The following is a 15893-nucleotide window of genomic DNA, read 5'->3' on the forward strand; positions in this document are numbered from 1 at the left end:
CTAGAAGGTATTTCCTAGTCCCAGATACTAGAAGAGAGTTTAGAAAAATTTTAAGAAGACCTTCAACATATGGAGAGAAGAATAGTGGCCCTGCTTGCCTGGGCTCAAGGGCAGTACTATCTAAAATATCAGCTCTTCCCATTTATAAATGTAAAGTGAATTAGCTATGCTGATGACTGGAACAAATTATACCATGCAGAGACAAATATACAATGCAGGGCCCACGTAAAGACTCTACAGCAAGAACACACTGGCCAGTATGAAGGAAAGACTGGTGCCAGTAAGGGGTCGTTCATAAGAGTCAGGTTCAGAGAGATAGCAGGGCAGCTAGTTAGAGCTACCTGGGTTTACTAATTGTAAGAATTTTAGATTTTACTCTGAGTGACATGGAGAGGACTTGTAAAGTGTGATACAATCTGACTTACTAGTTTAATGGATAATAGTGAGTGTTGTGTTGAGGATAGAGTACTAAAACAGAAGATGCCAAAATAAAAACAGGAAGAGTAGGAATGAAGTGAAAGAGGAGAGTGAAAAAATTGGCTTAAAACTCAACATTTAAAAAAACTAAGATCATGGCATCTGGTCCCATCAATTCATGGCAAATAGATATGGGGAAATGGTGGACACAGTGACAGACTTTATCTTCTTGGGCACCAGAAGCACTGCAGAGGTTGACCGTAGCCAAGAAATTAAAAGACGCTTGCTTCTTGGAAGAAAAGTTGTGATAAACCTAGATAGCATATTAAAAAGCAGAGAGATTACTTTGCCAACAAAGGTCTAGTCAAAGTTATGATTTCACCAGTAGTCATATATGGATGTGAGTTGGACCATAAAAAAGCTGAGCATCAAAGAATTAATGCTTTTGAACTTTGGTGTTGGATAAGACTCTTGAAAGCCTGTTGGACTGCAAGGAGATCAAAACAGTCCATCCTAAAGGAAATCAACCCTGCAAATTCATTGGAAGGACTGATGTTGAAACTGAAGCTCCAATACTTTGGCCACCTGATGCAGAGAGCCAACTCATTAGAACAACCCTGATTCTGGGAAAGATTGAAGGCAGGAGGAGAAGGGGATGACAGAGGATGAGATTGTTGGATGGCATCACCGACTTGATGGACATGAATTTCAGCAAGCTCCAGGAGATGATGAAGGACAGGGAATCCTGGTGTGCTGCAGTCCATGGGGTCACAAATAGTCAGACACGAGTGACTGAACAACAGCAAAAAGGTTTTTTGAGGCATTTCAATAATTCAGGCGAAAAATGATAGTAGTCTGATACTAGGTAACAGGTCTGAAGGCTTTCCCTGTGGCTCAGTAGAAAAGAATCTGCCTGCAATGCAGGAGATGTTGGTTTGATCCCCAAGTCAGGAAGATCCTCTAGAGGAGGGCATGGCAACAAGTATTCCAGTATACTTGCCAGGAAAATTCCATGGACAGAGGAGCCTGGTGGGCCACAGTCCCTAGGGTCGCAAAAGTCGGACATGATTTGGCCACTAAACCACCACTACCACCACTGAAGTTTGAGCCAAAAAGATTTTCTGATAGACGTGGAGTGAAAATGAGAGACCAGACATGCCACTGGCTGAGACAGAGAATGTTGTAACTGAAGTAGGTTTGGGGATGAAGGAAGAACCAGGGCACAGCTTTAGCCTTATTCAGTTTAAGAAATCTGTTAGTCTCAAGAGGAATTCTATGGAGGAACTTAAATTTCCAGGTTTCAACCTCAGGAAAGCCATCTGACCACGAGTTAATTTGGGAATTGTGGTCTTTTAAAGAGAGTGTGCCAAAGAAGACTGGATGAAATGTTGCTGATGGATTTTGTAATATGAGAAGCAAGTGATGAGTGCTGTATCTAGTGGCATAGAGGTCACAGATGACATTCGAAAAGAGCATTTTCAGTGTTAATATAATAACTGAAGTGTGAATGAATATGGCTAAAGAAAATAGGAGAGAAATTGGAGACAGGTATTACAGAATCCTCTGATTTTTGTTATAAAGCAAAGAGAATGAAATGAAGTCATAGATGATAAAGGAAATGGGATCAAGAGATTTTATTTTTAAGAATGAGATAGATAATAGATTAGTTCTTTGCTGATGTAAAATGATTCAGAAAAAGGGAAATGTAGATGAATTAAGAGATAGAAGGTATTTTTGGCCAATGTCTTCATGTGAAGTTTAAGATGAAGTCCAGTGTGTATGATGTTGGTTGCCTTCAGATAGAACAGAAAATTCATTTAGAAGAATCAAGAGGTTATCATATAACTGAATGTTAGTCACTCAGTTGTGTCCGACTCTTTGCAACCCCATGTGCTGTAGCCCACCAAGCTCTTCTGTCCATGGAATTCTCCAGGCAAGAAATTCTAGAGTGGGTAGCCATTCCCTTCTCCAGGGGATCTTCCCTACCCAGGGACTGAACCCAGGTCTCCTGCATTGAAAGCATATTCTTTACCATCTGAATTACCAGGGAAGCCTGTATGTAACCGAATGGGTGCTGGCAAATGAGTAGATAAAGTTGTAAGAGTCTGGAGAAATTTCTTCTGATGGCTTATATTTTCTAACTGAAATAGTAAATAAGTTCATCTAATGTTTCCCGGTAAGTTTGATGCTTGCAGCAGTTTTTTTTTTTTTTTTTTTTGACCAATACTCTCCTTCAAATTAAAGCACCATTTTATTCCTACACTTTGATATTTTTGTATCGTGAGTAGTATCAAATTTTTCAATTCAGAAATAGATATCATATGGTTTACAATCTAATATTAGCAACAACAAGTTTCTATAAAAATAAGCAGTAAGACCAAGGTTTATTTCAAAAGATAAAAAAAATGTCATCCATTGAGCTGCTAAATAAATGTTTATTGAGTAAAGCTATTTCATGTGAAACAATTAGGGGGACCTATTATTTAGGTCTAGAACAGATTAGAGAAAAATCTGTGGCATCTAAATGACAGGAAATAATTTCTGCATGAATGGCCAGAAGAGCTTTTACCTAAGTAATAGAAGGGATAAACTCTATATCTAACCTTGCTGCTGGAAAATTACCAAAATATTACAAATATTTAAGGTTAGGGATCTCATTGTGATCTTCCCTATTCTTTAATTCCACAATTAAAACATAAAAAAAAAAGATCCTCAAATATTCTTACACAGTTCAAGGTTATAACACTGCCATGAATTGTTTCTTCTTCTTTGACATGAAGCAGGGAACAGAGTTGTAAAGTGAATCTAGAAATTCAAATTTTAGATATTGTAAGCAGGCAGTAAATATTACATTCTGCCATTGATGCAGGAAAATTAAAATGGAAATTCTGTGCAAAGGTGTTTGACAGTAATTTTCTGTGTCATCCATAAGCTCATGAAGAGTTTGATTTTTAATTATTATTCTAATAGAGTTATTTTGAAGTCCGTGTTCTTTTTGAACCTGAGATTTAGAAAATAGCAGATTCTTTCATTGTGGTTCTGCCTGCCTTTTGCATTTCACCTTCTACCAGATTCTCTCCTGTCCTCTGTAAACAGATTACCTTGATCTTCACTTCAGGGTGGTTCCTATCTTAGTGTGTACCCCCAAGCTTTTCTCTTGTCCTGAGTGTCCTTCCCACCGATGTGCTTAAGGATGGTCCTATCTCCTCATTAAGACCTCAGTTTTGAAGTACACTCTCAGAAAAGCCCCGTTTGTTCACCTAACAAGAGCTATCCAGTCACACAAGTGCCACTTCATTAAAATTTTCTGAATATCAATTATCAACTTATGACCTTATTTTCATTTTAATATTTTATTTAGTATCTTGTGAAGGGCACGCTAAAGTGCAGGCGCCTGCGACAGGCACGCTAAAGCGCAGGGGGCTGCGACGAGTGCTAAAGTGCAGGCGGCTGCAACGGGCGCACCAAGCTGGGCCGAGAGGAGCTACCCCACGTCCGAGGTCAGGGGCAGAAGCCGGGAGGACCCCATGCCCGAAGGGTGGTGGCCAAAAGGAGTTACCCCACATCTGAGGTCAGGGGCAGCGGCCAAGAGTGCCAGACTGTGATGGCGCAGGAATAGCAGAGAGGAGCTACCCCACGTACGAGGTCAGGGGGGCAGCTGAGAGGAGATACACAGCGTCCGAGGTCAGGGGCGGCAGGTGGGAGGAGCTACTCCATGCCCCCACGCCCAAGGCCAGGGGCAGCAGCTGGGAGGAGCAACCCCATGCCCGAGGCCAGGGACGGTGGCTGGGAGGAGCAACCCCACGCTGTGGCTGCACGGGCACAGGAGGGCCTAGAGGAGCTATCCCACATTGAAGGTCAGGTAGGGCGGTGGTGAGGAGATACCCCTCATCCAAGGTAAGGAGCATTGGCTGCACTTTGCTGGAGCAGCCGTGAAGAGATGCCCCACACCCAAGGTAAGAGAAACACAAGTAAGACAGTAGGTGTTGAAAGAGGGCATCAGAGGGCAGACACACTGAAACCATACTCATAGAAAACTAGTCAATCTAATCCACTAGGACCACAGACTTGTCTAACTCAATGAAACTAAGCCATGCCCGTGGGGCAACCCAAGATGGGTGGGTCATGGTGGAGAGATCTGACAGAATGTGGTGCACTGGAGAAGGGAATGGCAAACCACTTTAGTATTCTTGCCTTGAGAACCCCAAAAACAGTATGAAAAGACAAAATGATAGGATACTGAAAGAAGAACTCCCCAGGTCAGTAGGTGCCCAATATGCTACTGGAGATCAGTGGAGAAATAACTCCAGAAAGAATGAAGGGATGGAGCCAAAGCAAAAAGAATACCCAGCTGTGGATGTGACTGGTGATAGAAGCAAGGTCCAGTGCTGTAAAGAGCAATATTCATAGGAACCTGGAATGTCAGGTCCATGAACCAAGGCAAATTGGAAGTGGTCAAACAAGAGATGGCAAGAGTGAATATCAACATTCTAGGAATCAGCGAACTCAAATGGACTGGAATGGGTGAATTTAACTCAGATGACCATTATATCTACTACTGTGGGCAGGAATCCTTCAGAAGAAATGGAGTAGCCATGATGGTCAACAAAAGAGTCCAAAGAGCAGTACTTGGATGCACTCTCAAAAACGACAGAATGATCTCTGTTCATTTCCAAAGCAAACCATTAAAAATCACAGTAATCCAAGTCTATGCCCCAACCAGTAACACTGAAGAAACTGAAGTTGATCGGTTCTATGAAGACCTACAAGACCTTTTAGAACTAACACCCAAAAAAGATGTCCTTTTCATTATAGGGGACTGGAAAGCAAAAGTAGGAAGTCAAGAAACACCTGAAGTAACAGGCAAATTTGGCCTTGGAGTACGGAATGAAGCAGGGCAAAGACTAATAGAGTTTTGCCAAGAAAATGCACTGGTCATAACAAACACCCTATTCCAACAACACAAGAGAAGACTCTACACATGGACATCACCAGATGGTCAACACCAAAATCAGATTGATTATATTCTTTGCAGCCAAAGATGGAGAAGCTCTATACAGTCAGAAAAAAAAAGACCAGGAGCTGACTGTGGCTCAGACCATGACCTCCTTATTGCCAAATTCAGAATTAAATTGAAGAAAGTAGGGAAAACCACTAGACCATTCAGGGATGACCTAAATCAAACCCTTATGATTATACAGTGGAAGTGAGACACAGATTTAAGGGCCTAGATCTGATAGATAGAGTGCCTGATGAGCTATGGAATGGGTTCGTGAAATTGTACAAGAGACAGGGATCAAGACCATCCCCACGGAAAAGAAATGCAAAAAAAGCCAAATGGCTGTCTGGGGAGACCTTACAAATAGCTGTGAAAAAGAAGAGAAGTGAAAAGCAAAGGAGAAAAGGAAAGATATAAACATTTGAATGCTGAGTTCCAAAGAATAGCAAGAAGAGATAATAAAGCCTTCATCAGTGATCAATACAAAGAAATAGAGGAAAACAACAGAATGGGAAAGACTAGAGATCTCTTCAAGAAATCAGAGATACCAAAGGAACATTTCATGCAAAGATGGGCTCAATAAAGGACAGAAATGGTATGGACCTAATAGAAGCAGAAGATATTAAGAAGAGATGGCAAGAATACACAGAAGAACTGTACAAAAAAAGATCTTCATGATCCAGAAAATCATGATGGTGTGATCACTGACCTACAGCCAGACATCCTGGAATGTGAAGTCAAGTGGGCCTTAGAAAGCATCACTACGAACAAAGCTAGTGGATGTGATAGAATTCCAGTTGAGCGATTCCAAATCCTGACAGATGATGCTGTGAAAGTGCTGCACTCAATATGCAAGCAAATTTGGAAAACTCAGCAGTAGCCACAGGACTGGAAAAGGTCAGTTTTCATTCTAATCCCAAAGAAAGGCAATGGAAAAGAATGCTCAAACTACTGCACAATTGCACTCATCTCACATGCTAGTAAAGTAATGCTCAAAATTCTCCAAGCCAGGCTTCAGCAATATGTAAACCGTGAACTTCCTGATGTTCAAGCTGGTTTTAGAAAAGCAGAGGAACCAGAGATCAAATTGCCAACATCCACTGGATCATGGAAAAAGCAAGAGAGTTCCAGAAAAATATCTATTTCTGTTTTACTGACTATGCCAAAGCCTTTGAATGTGTGGGTCACAATCAACTGTGGAAAATTCTGAAAGAGATGGGAATACCAGACCACCTGATCTGCCTCTTGAGAAATTTGTATGCAGATTAGGAAGCAACAGTTAGAACTGGACATGGGACAACAGACTGGTTCCAAATAGGAAAAGGAGTACATCAAGGCTGTATATTGTCACCCTGCTTATTTAACTTATATGCAGAGTACATCATGAGAAACGCTGGACTGGAAGAAACACAAGCTGGAATCAAGATTGCCAGGAGAAATTTCAATAACCTCAGATATGCAGATGACACCACCCTTATGGCAGAAAGTGAAGAGGAACAAAAAGCTTCTTGATGGAGGTGAAAGAGGGGAGTGAAAAAGTTGGCTTAAAGCTCAGCATTCAGAAAACAAAGATCATGGCATCTGGTCCCATCACTTCATGGGAAATATATAGGGAAACAGTGGAAACAGTGTCAGACTTTATTTTTCTGGGCTCCAAAATCACTGCAGATGGTGACTGCAGTCATGAAATTAAAAGACGCTTACTCCTTGAAAGGAAAGTTATGACCAACCTATATAGCATATTCAAAAGCAGAGACTTTACTTTGCCAACAAAGGTTCGTCTAGTCAAGGCTATGGTTTTTCCCATGGTCATGTATGGATGTGAAAGTTGAACTGTGAAGAAGGCTGAGCACTGAAGAATTGATGCTTTTGAACTGTGGTGTTGGAGAAGACTCTTGAGAGTCCCTTGGACTGCAAGGAGATCCAACCTGTCCATTCTGAAGGAGATCAGCCCTGGGATTTCTTTGGAAGGAATGATGCTGAAGCTGAAACTCCAGTACTTTGGCCACCTCATGAGAAGAGTTGACTCATTGGAAAAGACTCTGATGCTTGGAGGGATTGAGGACAAGAGGAGAAGGGGACGACAGAGGATGAGATGGCTGGATTGCATCACTGACTCAATGGACGTGAGTCTGAGTGAACTCCGGGAGTTGATGATGGACAAGGAGGCCTGACTTGCTGCAATTCATGGGGTCGAAAAGAGTCGGACACGACTGAGCGACTGATCTGATCTGATCTGGTCTGAGTACTCTTGACTTCTGGAGGAAGTAAACTCCAGGACAAAAGTCAAATGTATTGCCTGAGTCATTACTGTGCATCCCAATCCTATTAGAGTATCTGATGCTTCATTCTAACTGGGCAAAGATTCTTTAAAAAGTATATGTAGTTCATAGTTATTGAAAATAGTTCACAATTACTGTGAAATACCTTTCCACATACACATTCTGTGTTTAAAGATAAAATACTGTTTTATATGTCATGTTTGTATGAAATACTAAACTGATACTGTAATTATTATCATCATATACATCATATATTTTTAAAACGTAAGAAAACCATAATGGAACACTATGTTAGACTAAAACCTTAGTATTCCCATATACCTATTAAGCAATGCAGTTTTGAAAAGTATCAGTGTGTCTTTAGTGACAAACAAAGCAAGATCTGGAAGAAATAACATCTTTTGGATTTATAAACTAAACTCTCACATTTAACAGCAAGAATAGTTCTTCCCATAGTTAAAGAAAAAATTATGTATATATAGTTGTTCTCTGCTCATAAAGGATTATATAACTTCAAAATATAGACAACAGATTCTGAATTATGCTGACATGGCTATTTCTTTTTCAGCTCATCTAAAGGAAGAAAAGTAAAGTAGTAGAGAATGTTTGTAGTGATGTCTTCCATATTAAACAATAAACTACTAACTTGAAATTACACTGCCTTCTAGAACTTCCAAAAAGGACATTTGACAGCATGAAAACCATGGAAGATTCTATCTTCCAAAAAAGATAGGAAGATTCTATTACCTTAAGAGTTAATATTTATGTATTCTCCCTTACTTTGTACCCAATTTGCAGATATTTAGAAATCTATTTCTTTTAGACTTATATTCATTCAATAGCATTTATTGAGCACCAAGTGACCGTCAGTGTTCCACATGCAGCATGAATGAATAAACACAACGCCTCCCCTTACAGGGATTATAATCTTATGTGGGAAACAGAGAAAATAAAAATAAAGAAACAATTTTTAAAGTACAGCTTCTGATCATTAATGTGAAGGATATAACCAGATGGAGAATTAGGGAATAATAGAGAGAAATGACTAGAAAAAGTCATCAGGGAAAATTTGTTTAACAAGATGGGAACTCTTCTGAAAGTAGATAAAATAAGATGGAACGAGACAAGCAAAATTTCTAGGAAGAGAATTCCAGAAGTAAATGGAATCAGATAAACAAAAGTTCTGAATTGAGGAAGACTTGAATTATGCAAAAGACAGGTTAAAAAGGGAGAGAGACAGAGAGCCTTAAGAAAAGGGATGAAATATAAAATGTACTTCGGAGAAGGCAATGGCACCCCACTCCAGTACTCTTGCCTGGAAAATTCCATGGATGGAGGAGCCTGGTGGGCTGCAGTCCATGGGGTCGCTGAGGATTGGACATGACTGAGCGACTTCACTTTCACTTTTCACTTTCCTGCATTGGAGAAGGAAATGGCAACCCACTGCAGTGTTCTTGCCAGGAGAATCCCAGGGACGGTGTCCATGGGATCACACAGAGTCGGACACGACTGAAGTGACTTAGCATTAGCATTGCATAAAATGTACTTGAGATGTAGGCAATACCTAATTTTATTACCTTAAATTGATTTGCATTCTTAACCAGATTTGCATTATTTGTTGTGTCCCAAGTGGGTTATAACGAATGGGAGGTAAGACCTCATTGTCCTTCAGGAAAGAATTGCTCTCAGCATGTAAGCTAATGACTACACAAGGCCCCTTGTTTCATCCACAGTTTCCTTGTGGCATTTTTTACCTTTGTGTTCCTCAAGGTGTAGATCAGGGGATTTAACATGGGAGCAATGATGGTAAAAGACACAGCCATCACCTTGTCTATGGGGTAGGTGGCCACAGGCCTCAAATACAAAAACATACAAGTCACAAAGAACATAATAACCACCATGAGGTGGGAGCCACAGGTGGAGAGAGCTTTATGCCACCCTTTGGAGCTGCAGGACTTCACAGAGCAGAGAATGACCACATAGGAGGTGATGAGAATCAGGAAGATGGTGACACACATCACGCCACCGTTGAGGATGACTAAGAGGCCCAGGGTGCAGGTGTCCATGCAGGCCAGTTCCAACAGTGGGAACAAATCACACATAAAATGATCAATAATGTAGGGCCACAGAAGGGTACTTGATACATAAAGAGAAATTATATTGTTTCATGTATGCACCCCCCTCAGCCAAGCCACTCCCAGCAGAAGGCAGCACATCCGAGGCCTCATGATGGTCACGTAGTGAAGAGGCTTACAGATGGCCACAGAATGGTCATAGGTCATCACAGTGAGAAGGATGATGCCCACTCCACCAAAGAAGTGCTCATAGAAGAGTTGGACTATGCACCCTTCCAGGGAGATGGCAGTGCTCTCAGAAAGGGAGTCCACAATCATCTTGGGGGCAATGGCAAAAGAATAGGTGTCATCTGCTGCTGCTAAATCACTTCAGTCGTGTCCGACTCTGTGCGACCCCATAGACGGCAGCCCACCAGGCTCCCCCATCCCTGGAATTCTACAGGCAAGAACACTGGAGTGGGTTGCCATTTCCTTCTCTAATGCATGAAAATGAAAAGTGAAAGGGAAGTTGCTCAGTCGTGTCTGACTCTTAGCGACCCCATGGACTGCAGCCTATGAGGCTCCTCTGTCCATGGGATTTTCCAGGCAAGAGTACTAGAGTGGGGTGCCATTGCCTTCTCTGAGGTGTCATCTAAAAGGGGTAAAAGGGTAAGGAAAAAAATACATAGGTGACCTCAGACTCTGACTTGTGACCATAGTTACCACAATGAGGAGGTTTCCCAAAATGGTGGACACATACATGATTAGAAACACAGCAGAGAGGATTTTTCACAGCTCTGGATTCTTCATAATACCCAGAAGAATGAATTCTGTCACATCGTTGGGATTCCCCATTTACTATGGGCTGATGTAAGCTTTTCTCTAATCTGAAAAGTCTACAAAATAATATTATTTTTAGTTAGTAATCATTGAATGTGTCGGACATTGTTTGCATTGTTACACCCTCCTGACCTACCTTTTTCTCCAGCCATCTGTACAACAACCAGCTGCTAACAATTATATCCTGATAACAGCTTGATCCTTGTTGATTCCCTCTACAACACCTCTCACCAGTGTATCTCCTGCTTTCCTTCCTGACACTTGCTGGTTGAGACACTTATACGATTCTGTTTCATCAATCACATGGTATTTAAAAGAATTAACATATCTTAAGGAAGACTCTTTACAACTGCACAGACAGCAGCCCACCAGGCTCCTCTGTCCATGGAATTCTCCAGGCCATAATGCTAGAGTGGGTAGCCATTCCCTTCTCCAGGGGATCTTCCCGAGCTAGGAATACAACCCAGGTCGCCTGCAATGCAGGCAGATTCTTTACCATCTGAGCCACAGGGAAAGCCCTTTATTTGTATATTATTTTATAAGGAAAACCTAGATCATCAGTAGATAGGAGCCAGGGGATCAATGGTAGTCATCTTATCACAGTCTTAGATTCTCTTACATTCATTCCTTGTCTTGCTCACCCCCATTTACAACCTTCATTCTGTTTTCCAAAATGAACCACTTACCCACAAGTCCTTCTCTCAGCCTCTGCCTTTTAGAAATCTAAAATTAGGAATCTGAACTTATGTTATCACTAGACACACCTAATAGCCAATAATTTAGAAGGTTTCCTATAAATTGTCATTCATTTATTCTGTATACTTACGGAGCACCTAGAATGTGTTAGCTGAAAAACCTCCAGATTAGGTAAGTCATGTTCCACCAAATATAAAGTGTTGTGCTGTGTTCAAAGTCATTTAATTAAATTTAACAACATTCATAGAATTGAATCCATCCAAAGGGAACTGCATTGAACCCTGAAGCCCAGGCAAACCAGTTCCAGACCTTGCTTCCAGAAATGAGAGAGTGCTGCTCTCAGAGCCTGGTTGCTATTCCCCCGACAGTCAGGTTGAAGAATCCCAGTAACTTTCTTTTGCCTTTGCTAGTTTTATTTCCAAATATTCATTAGCCAAAATCAAGAGCTTCTTCATACCTTAGAATTCCAAGTTCAGTGTTCAGTCCCTCACTGCCATGAGACTTTCTTTGTAATAATGTCTATTTCTTTCCAGTGTGCCTGTGAAATGCCATTGCTCATAAGATGTTTACATAAAACCTACACTGTATATATTTATCACTTAATAGCATGTCTGATAGTGCAAGGAATACAATTCAGCACCTTCTCCAAAAAAGGGAGAGAGAATGAGCACTCCTGAAGTAATGCATGTACAAAATAACTTTCAGAAGGGAAAATAACAGTATGATATGCAGACTTCAGAAAAGATAATACAAGCTAGTCTTTGACAGAAGAATTTAGACAATTCTAAATGTTATAAAGTTATAATTTAGAGAATGAACAAGGACAATGACATGGTCAAGGCACAGAGAAAGAAGCATGAATACATGGTGTGTAGAATCAAATTATATTGATTTTGAGGTCAGAAAACCTGGGTTTCATTATGGACCTTCCAGGGATGTATCAATAACTAACCACATATCAATTGCTTTTTTCAGGCTTGTTATATGAAACAAATTAATTTCCTGGCATTATAGTTTAAATTTTAATATTAAACCTTACAGACATTCAGTTCAGTTCAGTTCAGTGGCTCAGTCATGTTTGACTCTTTGTGACCCCATGAATCACAGCACGGAGGCCTCCCTGTCCATCACCAACTCCCGGAGTTCACTCAGACTCATGTCCATTGAGTCAGCGATGCCATCCAGCCATCTCATCCTCTGTCGTCCCCCTCTCCTCCTGCCCCCAATCCCTCCCAGCATCAGAGTATTTTCCAATGAGTCAACTCTTCGCATAACGTGGCCAAAGTACTGGAGTTTCAGCTTCAGCATCATTCCTTCCAAAGAAATCCCAGGGCTGACCTCCTTCAGAATGGACTGGTTGGATCTCCTTGCAGTCCAAGGGACTCTCAAGAGTTCTCCAACACCACAGTTCAAAAGCATCAATTCTTCGGCGCTCAGCCTTCTTCACAGTCCAACTTTCACATCCATACATGACCACGGGAAAAACCATAGCCTTGACTAGATGGACCTTTGTTGGCAAAGTAATGTCTCTGCTTTTGAATATGCTATCTAGGTTGGTCATAACTTTCCTTCCAAGGAGTAAGCGTCTTTTAATTTCATGGCTGCAGTCACCATCTGCAGTGATTTTGGAGCCCAAAAAAATAGTCTGTCACTGTTTCCACTGTTACCCCATCTATTTGCCATGAAGTGATGGGACCAGATGCCATGATCTTCGTTTTCTGAATGTTGAGCTTTAAGCCAACTTTTTCACTCTCCACTTTCACTTTCATTAAGAGTCTTTTTAGTTCCTCTTCACTTTCTACCATAAGGGTGGTGTCATCTGCATATCTGAGGTTATTGATATTTCTCCCGGCAATTTTGATTCCAGCTTGTGTTTCTTCCAGTCCAGTGTTTCTCATGATGTACTCTGCATATAAATTAAATAAGCAGGGTGATAATATACAGCCTTGACATACTCCTTTTCCTATTTGGAACCAGTCTGTTGTCCCATGTCCAGTTCTAACTGTTGCTTCCTAATCGGCATACAAATTTCTCAAGAGGCAGATCAGGTGGTCTGGTATTCCCATCTCTTTCAGAATTTTCCACAGTTGATTGTGACCCACACAGTCAAAGGCTTTGGCATAGTCAATAAAACAGAAATAGATGTTTTTCTGTAATTCTCTTGCTTTTTCCATGATGCAGCGGATGTTGGCAATTTGATCTCTGGTTCCTCTGCCTTTTCTAAAACCAGCTTGAACATCAAGAAGTTCACGGTTCAAGTATTGCTGAAACCTGGCTTGGAGAATTTTGAGCATTACTTTACTAGCATGTGAGATGATAAAAATGTGAACTTAAATTATAGCTTAAATATTTTTTAAATATAACAATGTCCTGGTATATGTTGTGTGTCTCATGAAAGTTAGTCACATATGCCCATACTAATCCCAGGTAGGAGGTATCTTAGGTAGAGATATATAACCAGACTGAAGTTCAACTGGGAATAATTAGTAAAAGCTTTAGTGGTGACTCAGACAGTAAAGAATCTGCCTGCAATGTGGGAGACCTGGGTTCAATCTCTGGGTCAGGAAGATGCCCCGGAGAAGGAAATGGCAACCCACTCCAGTATTCTTGCCTGGAGAATTCCAAGGACAGAGGAGCTTGGCAGGCTACAGTCCATGGGCTCACAAAGAGTTGGACACGACTAACACTTTCAACTTTCATCTTAAAGAAATCTATGTAAATACTTCCTTTTTCACATTTCAGTTGATTCTTTCTTCTAAGTACCTGCAATATGTTAGACAACCTCTCTGTGCCTCAGTTTCATTCTCTGTTAAGTGGGAAAGTAACATTACCATCCGAAAAGGTTGTTTTAAAGATTGAATGGTTTTATGAATATAAAGGGGTTAGATCAGCATTCTCATTTGTTTTCCCAGCATGAGGAGAATGCTACTGACAACACACTATTTTTAAAAACTTCCCCTCCTTTGGATCATGTGTTTACATATGCATCTGATAAATGTTCCATTTACTGGCAGGATACTGACTTAATGACTCCTCAACACTTTAGCAGAATGTAGGTTTTTGAATTGACCTGAAAGGAAAAATATGCCAAAACTCTTTTCTAAAACCTAGTTCTGAACAAAAGAAGGATAACTTAAATAAAAAGCATTTATTTATGTAAGTTGTACCGGTATAAAATAGTACATACAGATAGAGTGATACAAACTTTACGGTCAAAGGACCTCTCCCAACCGTAAGCACTCATGGACCCTCAATCACCAGTCTAGTGCACTCTCTTCAGATGTGCGTTTGTGTGTAGGTACATGAACATTCTTTAATGTGTTTACTCCATATGAAAGCTCACACAATGCAATAATATACATGAAATTAAAAAAAAAGTAAACGAAATTCTAATTAAAATTTGCATAACACTATTTGTCAGTATTTATTAATTCTCCTTCATTTTAATTGCTACATATTATTCTATTTGGGGCTTCCCTGGTGGCTCAGATGATTAAGAATCTGCCTGCAGTGTGGGAGACCCGAGTTTGATTTCTGCACTGGGAAGATCCCCTGGAGAAGAGAATAGTTACCCAAGCCAGTATTCTTGCCTGGGAAATCCCATGGACAGAGGAGCTTGGTAGGCTACAGTCCGTGCGGTCACAAAGAGTCGAACATGACTGAGAAACTTACACACACATACAAACATTATTCCATTTTATGGTTACAACACAGTTCTTTTAACCAGTCCATTTTTGCTTGGAATTTATTTTATTTCTAATATTTTGCCTCACACACAGGGCCGTAAGGAGCATCCCTTACAGAAATATTTACTTAGTGGTTTGAATATGTCTGTTGAAGAAATCTATATCATCACCACATCAAAAATATGCATATGTTTAAATCTGATAGACTCTGTAACATTCCTCTCTCAAAGTTTTGAAGCATCTTTTATTGTCATAAATCATGTATTACAAACTATTAAACAGTAATTTTTCCCACAGCCTTGCCAATTCTAAATATTATCATTATTAAACTAATATATTTAAAACAAATTAGGTGAAAACACACCTCATTTTAATTTGTATTCATTCATAGAATCTTGCTAATGACATAAAGATTAAATATATTATTGGCCTCCAGATAAATTTAAATTGCATGCAATATAATGTCTAAATAGAGATATATAATCTTAACAAATGTACCAGTCTCATAATAATACATCACCCTCAGCACCAAAGCCAACACCATCCCTGTGGGCAGAGCTGCTCACAAAGGAATGTATTTTTACGTAGATAGATATATTTCTAAAGTCAACTCTTTAGTATCACTGAAAAACTGGAATCATTAATCAAGTCAAACAGAAAAATCATGATAAAAAGTCTTTCTCAGAGATGATTAGTAGAAAAATTAAGTTAAAGGAACCTGGTACAAGAAGAAACAGGAATATATCCATCCATATATATATACACACACATATACATGGATATATTCCTTTATACACACACACACACACACACACACACACACACACAAAATTGCATGAAAGAAGGGAAACACAAAATCTATCTTAAAGTATCCTATATATATCAGCTACTCCTGTTCCTCCCTTTTCTAAAACAAATC

General features: G+C 40.2%; 1 pseudogene; it reads right to left on the minus strand.

Annotated features, from left to right (window-relative positions):
• Positions 1–9395: 9395 nt before the first annotated feature.
• Positions 9396–10607, minus strand: LOC102395898 (annotated as a pseudogene).
• Between the last annotated feature and the right edge of the window lie 5286 nt (positions 10608–15893).

Source organism: Bubalus bubalis, chromosome 16 (genome assembly GCF_019923935.1).
Source record: "Bubalus bubalis isolate 160015118507 breed Murrah chromosome 16, NDDB_SH_1, whole genome shotgun sequence".
NCBI classification, from domain to species: Eukaryota; Metazoa; Chordata; class Mammalia; order Artiodactyla; family Bovidae; genus Bubalus; species Bubalus bubalis.